Consider the following 11,265-nt stretch of genomic DNA (forward strand, 5'->3'; position numbering starts at 1 on the left):
GTTTTGCTCCCTTTTCAACCGGAGTGCCGTCTGAAATCGTTCTTACCCATTGTGCCATTCTTTCAATAGTTCCGGAGGTAGTGTGTTTTTTATTTCATCAAGTATCCTCTCATCTTGTAAAGTTCTTGTTAATTCCTTCCATTTTCAGTCGGAGTGCTATCCAAATTATATCATTCTTAATCCTTCTCTATCTTGACTTAACCAGAGTGGTTTCAATATATATCTTCCCTTCAACCTCAAGGTTTTTTGCAATGTTCTTTGTCCCTCTTTTCTAACAAAGTGTTTTCGACTTTGTTCACCTTCGTTGTATTCTTTTCTCGAATTTGTTCAACCTTGCCAGGTTCATGGTTTCACTCGTTTGTCAAAGAAGCAACTTAGCTTTACCTCTTCTCTCCTCTTCGGTTTCCCTCCGGTGCCATTCTAGATCTCGGGACGAGATCCTCTCGTAGTGGTGGAGTGTTGTAACGCCCCGAGACCGTTGTGCCAGGTGTCCTCCAGTTATTCGCTGTCGTTGCCATGTCATTCGCTTGCGTGTTGCATCTTGTCATGTCATCATGTGCATTGCATCACCATGTTTTCAAAACTTGCATTCGTCCGGGTTCCCCCAGTTCCGTCCGTTGTCCGTTCTGATCCCAGACACACTTTCACGCGCCCGCGGCACATCCGAAATATTATTTTAATAAGTGGCCAAAAAATGTTCTCGGAATGGGTTAAAAGTTGGCGTGCGGTCTTATTTTAGTGTAGGTAGACCGCCTGTCAAATTTCATCGCGTTCGGAGTCCATTTGATGCCCTAACGGATAACTATAGCGGCAATATACCCGGTCTTTTCGTCGGACGTTTTCGGTCTCCGGAAACCGTGCCGGGCTGCATCTCTCCTCTCTTCTCTCAGACCAACCCTCTCTCCACAGTCCACTACCTACCGCCAGGCCCAACCTAAGCTCTCTCATCAGCCCGCGGACCTCCTCGCGCGCGTCCGAAAGTTGTCCCGGACCCGACCCGGATAGTCATCACCGCTGGGTCCGGATCATCCCCAAACATCTACAAAATGTCATTGTTTTCTTATTTGGACTCCCTAACTATTTTATACGCGATCGTCCGATTGTGATCGGAGGGAGGAGATAGCCTCTACCCTAATCCCTTTGCAATATAAATAGTGGGCAACCCTTGTTTTTAGGCCACTTGTCCCATCCATCCTCCTGCCCGCTGCCACCAACCTGCCTTCTCTCCACCCCGGGGTCCTCCCGATCCAAATCCACCCGAGCGCCTCCACCTTGATTTTAGCGCCGCCCAATCAGAGCCCTCCCATGGCTCCCCTTGACTCCTCCCTCCTCCTGGCCGAGGAGCCAGCCCGCAGCCGCATCGAGCTCCTCCCCGAGCACCGCGCCCGCGTCCAGCAGATGAGCGCCACCCCTCTCCTTCCCGTGGTCTCTCCCTCCCTCTGGTTCTTTCTCTGTCACTCTCTGAATTTTTCTCTCTCTCGATCTTCTCCAGGGAATCCCGACACCGGCAAGCAGCAGCTCCCGCATCCCCGACTCCCTGCAGCCTCCCGTCTGCGCCGTTTCTTGCCGGTGAGACCCCGCCGCCGCGCGCCCTGATTGATGCCTTCTCTGACCTCCCCTACTCTCCCTCTCTCCTTGTTTGAATAGGAAGGAGCAGAACCACCCACATCCATGGCGCCATCCTTGCCTCGTCTCGGCCCGGTGAATCCGAACGCCCAAGACCCCATGCCAAGTCCCGCTCCTTTCCGGTGTTGCTTCTTCGGGTTGGTTCCGATAACGTCATGTTGTGAGGATCCGTTCGACTTCGTCCGTTTGTCTTCATGGACTCGTTCTTCTTCCTTGCGGGATTTCAGGCAAGATGAACATACCCTCAAAATCACTTCTATCTTTGCTTGCTAGTTGCTCGCTCTTTTTGCTATGCCTATGCTGCGATACCTACCACTTGCTTATCATGCCTCCCATATTGTTAAGCGAAGCCTCTAACCCACCTTTTCCTAGCAAACCGTTGTTTGGCTATGTTACCGCTTTGCTCAACCCCTCTTATAGCGTTGTTAGTTGCAGGTGAAGATTGGAGCTTGTTCCATGTTTGGAACATGGATATTTTGTTGGGATATCACAATATCTCTTATTTAATTAATGCATCTATATACTTGGTAATGGGTGGAAGGCTCGGCTCTTAGTTTTGTTCCACTCTTGCCGCCCTAGTTTCCGTCATATCGGTGTTATGTTCCCCGATTTTGCGTTCCATACGCGGTTGGGTTATAATGGGAACCCCTTGACAGTTCGCCTTGAATAAAATGTTGGGGAACATTGCAGAAAACAAAAAAATTCCTACGTTTCACCAAGATCAATCTATGGAGTCAACTAGCAACGAGAGGAGAGTGCATCTACATACCCTTCTAGATCGCGAGCGGAAGCGTTCAAGAGAACGGGGATGATGGAGTCGTACTCGTCGTGATCCAAATCACCGATGACCAAATGCCGAACGGATGGCACCTCCGCGTTCAACACACATATGGAGCGGATGATGTCTCCTCCTTCTTGATCCAGCAAGGGGGAAGGATAGATTGATGAAGATCCAGCAGCACGATGACGTGGTGGTGGATGCAGCAATGATCGCAGCAGGGCTTCGCCGAGCTTCTGCGAGAGGGAGAGGTGTAGCAGGGGAGAGGGAGGCGCCAACACTTGAGGTGCGGCTGCCCTCCCCCCTTTATATAGGCCCCTTGGGGGGGCGCCGACCCTGGAGATGGGATCTCCCAATGTGGGGCGGCGGCCAAGGGGGGTGGAGTGCCCCCCAAGGCAAGTGGAGGCGCCCCCACCCTAGGGTTTCCAACCCTAGGCGCAGGGGGGCCAAGGGGGGGGCGCACCAGCCCACTATGGGCTGGTTCCCCTCCCCACTTCAGCCCATGGGGCCCTCTAGGATGGGTTGCCCCACCCGGTGGACCCCCCGGACCCATCCGGTGGTCCCGGTACAATACCGGTGACCCCGAATCTTTCCCGATGGCCGAAACTACACTTCCTATATATAATTCTTCACCTCCGGACCATTCCGGAACTCCTCGTGACGTCCAGAATCTCATCCAGGACTCCAAACAACTTTCGGATTACTGCATACTCATATCTCTACAACCCTAGCGTCACCGAACCTTAAGTGTGTAGACCCTATGGGTTCGGGAGACACGTAGACATGACCGAGACGGCTCTCCGGCCAATAACCAACAACGGGATCTGGATACCCATGTTGGCTCCCACATGCTCCTCGATGATCTCATCGGATGAACCACGATGTCGAGGATTCAAGCAACCCCGTATACAATTCCCTTTGTCAGTCGGTACGTCACTTGCCCGAGACTCGATCATCGGTATCCCAATACCTTGTTCAGTCTCGTTACCAGCAAGTCACTTTACTCATATCGTAATGCATGATCCCGTGATCAACCACTTGATCACATTGAGCTCATTATGATGATGCATTACCGAGTGGGCCCAGAGATACCTCTCCGTCATACGGAGTGACAAATCCCAGTCTCGATTCGTGCCAACCGAACAGACACTTTTGAAAACACCTGTAATGTACCTTTATAGTCACCCAGTTACGTTGTGACGTTTGGTACACCCAAAGCACTCCTACAGTATCCGGGAGTTGCACAATCTCATGGTCTAAGGAAATGATACTTGACATTCAGAAAAGCTACAACCAACAAACTACACGATCTTTGAGCTAAGCTCCAGTTTGCGTCTTGTCCATCACATCATTCTCCTAATGATGTGATCCCGTTATCAATGACATCCCCATGTCCATAGCCAGGAAACCATGACTATCTATTGATCAACGAGCTAGTCAACTAGAGGCTCACTAGGGACACATTGTGGTCTATGTATTCACACATGTATTACAATTTCCGGATAATACAATTATAGCATGAATAATAGACAATTATCATGAACAAGGAAATATAATAATCATTTTATTATTGCCTCTAGGGCATATTTCCAACAGTCTCCCACTTGCACTAGAGTCAATCATCTAGTTACATTGTGATGAATCGAACACCCATGGATTTCTGGTGTTGATCATGTTTTGCTCTAGGGAGAGGTTTAGTCAACGGATCTGCGACATTCAGATCCGTATGTACTTTACAAATATCTATGTCTCCATCTTGAACATTTTCACGAATGGAGTTGAAGCGACGCTTAATGTGCCTGGTCTTCTTGTGAAACCTGGGCTCCTTGGCAAGTGCAATAGCTCCAGTGTTGTCACAGAAGAGTTTGATCAGCCCCGACGCATAGGGTATGACTCTAGGTCGGTGATGAACTCCTTCACCCAAATTGCTTCATGCACTGCCTCCGAGGCTGCCATGTACTCCGCTTCACATGTAGATCCCGCCACGACGCTCTGCTTGCAGCTGCACCAGCTTACTGCTCCACCATTCAACATATACACGTATCCGGTTTGTGACTTAGAGTCATCCAGATTTGTGTCGAAGCTAGCATCGACGTAACCCTTTACGATGAGCTCTTCATCACCTGCATAAATGAGAAACATGTCCTTAGTCCTTTTCAGGTACTTCAGGATATTCTTGACCGCTGTCCAGTGTTCCTTGCCGGGATTGCTTTGGTACCTTCCTACCAAACTTACGGCAAGGTTTACATCAGGTCTGGTACACAGCATGGCATACATAATAGACCCTATGGCTGAGGCATAGGGGATGACACTCATCTCTTCTATATCTTCTGCCGTGGTCGGACATTGAGCTGAGCTCAATTTCACACCTTGCAACACAGGCAAGAACCCTTCTTAGACTGATCCATATTGAACTTCTTCAATATCTTATCAAGGTATGTGCTTTGTGAAAGACCTATGAGGCATCTTGATCTATCTCTATAGATCTTGATGCCTAATATATAAGCAGCTTCTCCAAGGTCCTTCATTGAAAAACTCTTATTCAAGTAGGCCTTAATGCTGTCCAAAAGTTCTATATCATTTCCCATCAAAAGTATGTCATCTACATATAATATGAGAAATGCTACAGAGCTCCCACTCACTTTCTTGTAAACGCAGGCTTCTCCATAAGTCTACATAAACCCAAACGCTTTGATCATCTCATCAAAGCGAATGTTCCAACTCCGAGATGCTTGCACCAGCCCATAAATCGAGCGTTGGAGCTTGCACACCTTGTCAGCATTCTTGTGGACCTACGAAGTTCAGTAGGAGCTTGATCCGAAGTATCTTGATCATCATCATTAACTTCCTCTCTAATCGGTGCAGGCACCACAGGAACATTTTCCTGAGCTGCGCTACTCTCTGCTTCAAGAGGCAGTACTTCATCAAGCTCTACTTTCCTCCCACTTACTTCTTTCGAGAGAAACTCCTTCTCTAGAAAGGATCCATTCTTGGTAATGAAGATCTTGCCTTCGGATCTGAGGTAGAAGGTATACCCAATGGTTTCCTTAGGGTATCCTATGAAGACGCATTTTTTCGACTTGGGTTCGAGCTTTTCAGGTTGAAGTTTCTTGACATAAGCATCACATCCCCAAACTTTTAGAAACGACAGCTTAGGTTTCTTCCCAAACCATAATTCATACGGTGTCGTCTCAACGGATTTCGACGGAGCCCTATTTAAAGTGAATGCGGCAGTCTCTAAAGCATAGACCCAAAATGATAGCGGTAAATCGGTAAGAGACATCATAGATCGCACCATATCTAATAGAGTGCGATTACGACGTTCGGACACACCATTACGCTGAGGTGTTCCAGGCGGCGTGAGTTGTGAAACTATTCCACATTTTCTTAAGTGTGTGCCAAATTCGTGACTCAAGTATTCTCCCCCACGATCTGATCGCAAGAACTTGATTTTTCTGTCACGTTGATTCTCAACCTCACTGAAATTCCTTGAACTTTTCAAAGGTCTCAGACTTGTGTTTCATTAAGTAGACATACCCATATCTACTCAAGTCATCAGTGAGGGTGAGAACATAACAATAGCCACCGCGAGCCTCCACACTCATTGGACCGCACACATCAGTATGTATGATTTCCAATAAGTTGGTTGCTCGCTCCATTGTTCCTGAGAACGGAGTCTTGGTCATTTTACCCATGAGACATGGTTCGCACGTGTCAAATGATTTGTAATCAAGAGACTCTAAAAGTCCATCTGCATGGAGCTTCTTCATGCGTTTGACACCTATGTGACCAAGGCAGCAGTGCCACAAGTATGTGGGACTATCATTATCAACCTTACATCTTTTGGTATTCACACTATGAATATGTGTAGCATTACGCTCGAGATTCATTAAGAATAAACCATTCACCATCGGAGCATGACCATAAAACATATCTCTCATATAAATAGAACAACCATTATTCTCGGATTTAAATGAGTAGCCATCTCGAATTAAACGAGATCCTGATACAATGTTCATGCTCAAAGCTGGCACTAAATAACAATTATTGAGGTTTAAAACTAATCCCGTAGGTAAATGTAGAGGTAGCGTGCCGACGGCGATCACATCGACCTTGGAACCATTCCCGACACGCATCGTCACCTCGTCCTTTGCCAGTCTCCGCTTATTCCACAGCTCCTGCTTTGAGTTACAAATGTGAGCAACCGCACTGGTATCAAATACCCAGGAGCTACTACGAGTACTGGTAAGGTACACATCAATTACATGTATATCACATATACCTTTCGTGATGCCGGCCTTCTTGTACGCTAAGTATTTTGGGCAGTTCCGCTTCGAGTGACCACTTCCCTTGCAATAAAAACACTCAGTCTCGGGCTTGGGTCCATTCTTTGGCTTCTTCCCGGCAGCTTGCTTACCGGGCGCGGCAACTCCCTTGCCGTCCTTCTTGAAGTTCTTCTTACCCTTGCCTTTCTTGAACTTAGTGGTTTTATTCACCATCAACACTTGATGTTCCTTTCTGACTTCTACCTCTGCTGATTTCAGCATTGCAAATACTTCAGGAATGGTCTTTTCCATCCCCTGCATATTGAAGTTCATCACAAATCTCTTGTAGCTTGGTGGAAGCGAATGAAGGATTCTGTCAATGACCGCGTCATCCGGGAGATTAACTCCCAGCCAAGTCAAGCGGTTATGCAACCCAGGCATTGTGAGTATGTGCTCACTGACAGAACTATTTTCCTCCATCTTACAGCTGAAGAACTTGTCGGAGACTTCATATCTCTTGACCCGGGCATGAGCTTGGAAAACCATTTTCAGCTCTTCGAACATCTAATATGCTCCGTGTCGCTCAAAACGCTTTTGGAGCCCCGGTTCTAAGCTGTAAAGCATGCCACACTGAACGAGGGAGTAATCATTAGCACGTGTCTGCCAAGCGTTCATAACGTCTTGGTTCTGTGGGACGGGTGCGTCACCTAGCAGTGCTTCTAGGACATAATCTTTCTTTGCAGCTATGGGGATGATCCTCAGGTTTCGGACCCAGTCCGTATAATTGCTGCCATCGTCTTTCAACTTGGTTTTCTCTAGGAACGCGTTGAAGTTGAGGACAACGTTGGCCATTTGATCTACAAGACATATTGTAAAGATTTTAGACTAAGTTCATGATAATTAAGTTCATCTAATCAAATTATTCAATGAACTCCCACTCAGATAGACATCCCTCCAGTCATCTAAGTATAACATGATCCGAGTTAACTAGGCCGTGTTCGATCATCACGTGAGATAGACTAGTCAATATCGGTGAACATATTCATGTTGATCGTATCTTCTATACGACTCATGCTCGACCTTTCGGTCTTCTGTGTTCCGAGGCCATGTCTGTACATGCTAGGCTCGTCAAGTCAACCTAAGTGTTTGCATGTGTAAATCTGTCTTACACCCGTTGTATGTGAACGTTGGAATCTATCACACCCGATCATCACGTGGTGCTTCGAAACAACGAACTGTCGCAACGGCGCACAGTTAGGGGGAACACTTTCTTGAAATTATTATGAGGGATCATCTTATTTACTACCGTCGTTCTAAGTAAACAAGATGCAAAAACATGATAAACATCACATGCAATCAAATAATAATAGTGACATGATATGGCCAATATCATATAGCTCCTTTGATCTCCATCTTGGGGCTCCATGATCATCTTGTCACCGGCATGACACCATGATCTCCATCATCATGATCTCCATCATCGTGTCTCCATGAAGTTGCTCGCCAACTATTACTTCTACTACTATGGCTAACACGTTTAGCAATAAAGTAAAGTAACTTACATGGCGTTTCTCAATGACACGCAGGTCATACAAAAATAAAGACAACTCCTATGGCTCCTGCTGGTTGTCATACTCATCGACATGCAAGTCGTGATTCCTATTACAAGAACATGATCTCATACATCACATATATATCATTCATCATTCATCACAACTTTGTCCATATCACATCACAAAACACTTGCTGCAAAAACAAGTTAGACGTGCTCTAATTGTTGTTGCAAGTTTTTACGTGGCTGCTATAGGTTTCTAGCAAGAACGTTTCTTACCTACGCCAAAACCACAACGTGAATTGCCAATTTCTATTTACCCTTCATAAGGACCATGTTCATCGAATCCTATCCGACTAAAGTGGGAGAGACAGACACCCGCCAGCCACCTTATGCAACTAGTGCATGTCTGTCGGTGGAACCGGTCTCACGTAAGCGTATGTGTAAGGTTGGTCTGGGCCGCTTCATCCCATGATGCCGCCGAATCAAGATAAGACTAGTAACGGCAAGCAAATTGACAATATCGACGCCCACAACTACTTTGTGTTCTACTCGTGCATAGTAACTACGCATAGACCTAGCTCATGATGCCACTGTTGGGGAACGTTGCAGAAAACAAAAAAAATTCCTACATTTCACCAAGATCAATCTATGGAGTCAACTAGCAACGAGAGGAGAGTGCATCTACATACCCTTGTAGATCGCGAGCGGAAGCGTTCAAGAGAACGGGGATGATGGAGTCGTACTCGCCGTGATCCAAATCACCGATGACCAAGTGCCGAACGGACGACACCTCCGCGTTTAACACAGGTACGGAGCAGATGACGTCTCCTCCTTCTTGATCCAGCAAGGGGGAAGGAGAGGTTGATGAAGATCCAGCAGCACGACGACGTGGTGGTGGATGCAGCAATGATCGCAGCAGGGCTTCGCCGAGCTTCTGCGAGAGGGAGAGGTGTAGCAGGGGAGAGGGAGGCGCCAAGACTTGAGGTGCGGCTGCCCTCCCTCCCCCCTTTATATAGGCCCCCTGGGGGGGGCGCTGGCCCTGGAGATGGGATCTCCCAAGGTGGGGCGGCGGCCAAGGGGGGTGGAGTGCCCCCCAAGGCAAGTGGAGGCGCCCCCTAGGCGCAGGGGGGCCAGGGGGGGCGCACCAGCCCACTATGGGCTGGTTCCCCTCCCCACTTCAGCCCATGGGGCCCTTCGGGATGGGTTGCCCCACCCGGTGGACCCCCGGGACCCATCCAGTGGTCCCGGTACAATACCGGTGACCCCGAATCTTTCCCGATGGCCGAAACTACACTTCCTATATATAATTCTTCACCTCCGGACCATTCCGAAACACCTCATGACGTCCAGGATCTCATCCGGGACTCCGAACAACTTTCGGATTACTGCATACTCATATCTCTACAACCCTAGCGTCACCGAACCTTAAGTGTGTAGACCCTACGGGTTCGGGAGACACGTAGACATGACCGAGACGGCTCTCTGGCCAATAACCAATAGCGGGATCTGGATACCCATGTTGGCTCCCACATGCTCCTCGATGATCTCATCGGATGAACCATGATGTCGAGGATTCAAGCAACCCCGTATACAATTCCCTTTGTTAATCTGTACGTTACTTGCCCGAGACTCGATCGTCGGTATCCCAATACCTTGTTCAGTCTCGTTACCAGCAAGTCACTTTACTCGTACCGTAATGCATGATCCCGTGATCAACCACTTGATCACATTGAGCTCATTATGATGATGCATTACCGAGTGGGCCCAGAGATACCTCTCCGTCATACAGAGTGACAAATCCCAGTCTCGATTCGTGCCAACCCAACAGACACTTTCGGAAACACCTGTAATGTACCTTTATAGTCACCCAGTTACGTTGTGACGTTTGGTACACCCAAAGCACTCCTACGGTATCCGGGAGTTGCACAATCTCATGGTCTAAGGAAATGATACTTGACATTCAGAAAAGCTACAGCAAACAAACTACACGATCTTTGAGCTAAGCTTCGGATTGGGTCTTGTCCATCACATCATTCTCCTAATGATGTGATCCCGTTATCAATGACATCCCCATGTCCATAGCCAGGAAACCATGACTATCTATTGATCAACGAGCTAGTCAACTAGAGGCTCACTAGGGACACATTGTGGTCTATGTATTCACACATGTATTACGATTTCCGGATAATACAATTATAGCATGAATAATAGACTGAAAGGATCGATATGGTTGACTAGAGGGGGGGGTGAATAGGCAACTAATAATTTTTAGCTTTTCTTTAACAAGTTAAACTTTGCAACAAAATAGGTTGTCTATAAATGCAACTAGGTGAGCAACCTATATGATGCAACAAGGATAGGTACACAAGCAAGCAAGAGATATGAAACAAGTAAGCTTGCTTAAATAAAGGCACGAGATAACCAAGAGTGGAGACGGTGGAGACGAGGATGTGTTGCCGAAGTTCCTTCCCTTTGAGAGGAAGTACGTCTCCGTTGGAGCGGTGTGGAGGCACAATGCTCCCCAAGAAGCCACTAGGGCCACCGTATTCTCCTCACGCCCTCACACAATGCGAGATGCCGTGATTCCACTATTGGTGCACTTGAAGGCGGCTACCGAACCTTTACAAACAAGGTTGGGGCTCTCTCCACAACTTAATTGGAGGCTCCCAACAAAACCACGAAGCTTCACCACAATGGAATATGGCTCCGAGGTGACCTCAACTGTCTAGGGTGCTCAAACACCCAAGAGTAACAAAATCCACACAAGAAAGTATGGGGGAACCAAATATCCTTTGGTGGAAGTGTAGATCTAGGTCTCCTCCTTCAATCCCTAGCAAATCAACAAGTTTGAGTGGCTAGAGAGAGAGATCGGGCAAGAGAGCTTGAAGGGCATCAATGGTGGAGTGAGAGAGGTCAAAGGTAGGAGTGGTAGGTGGGAGAAGCTCCCTTATATAGTCACCCTCAATTTCCAACCGTTACTGTGATTTTAGCACTGCAGCGGTACAACCGGTCCTCGTCCCGGTACAACCGGGACTCACAAT

The sequence above is a fragment of the Triticum dicoccoides genome, chromosome 3A (genome assembly GCF_002162155.2).
Source record: "Triticum dicoccoides isolate Atlit2015 ecotype Zavitan chromosome 3A, WEW_v2.0, whole genome shotgun sequence".
Classification (NCBI taxonomy): domain Eukaryota; kingdom Viridiplantae; phylum Streptophyta; class Magnoliopsida; order Poales; family Poaceae; genus Triticum; species Triticum dicoccoides.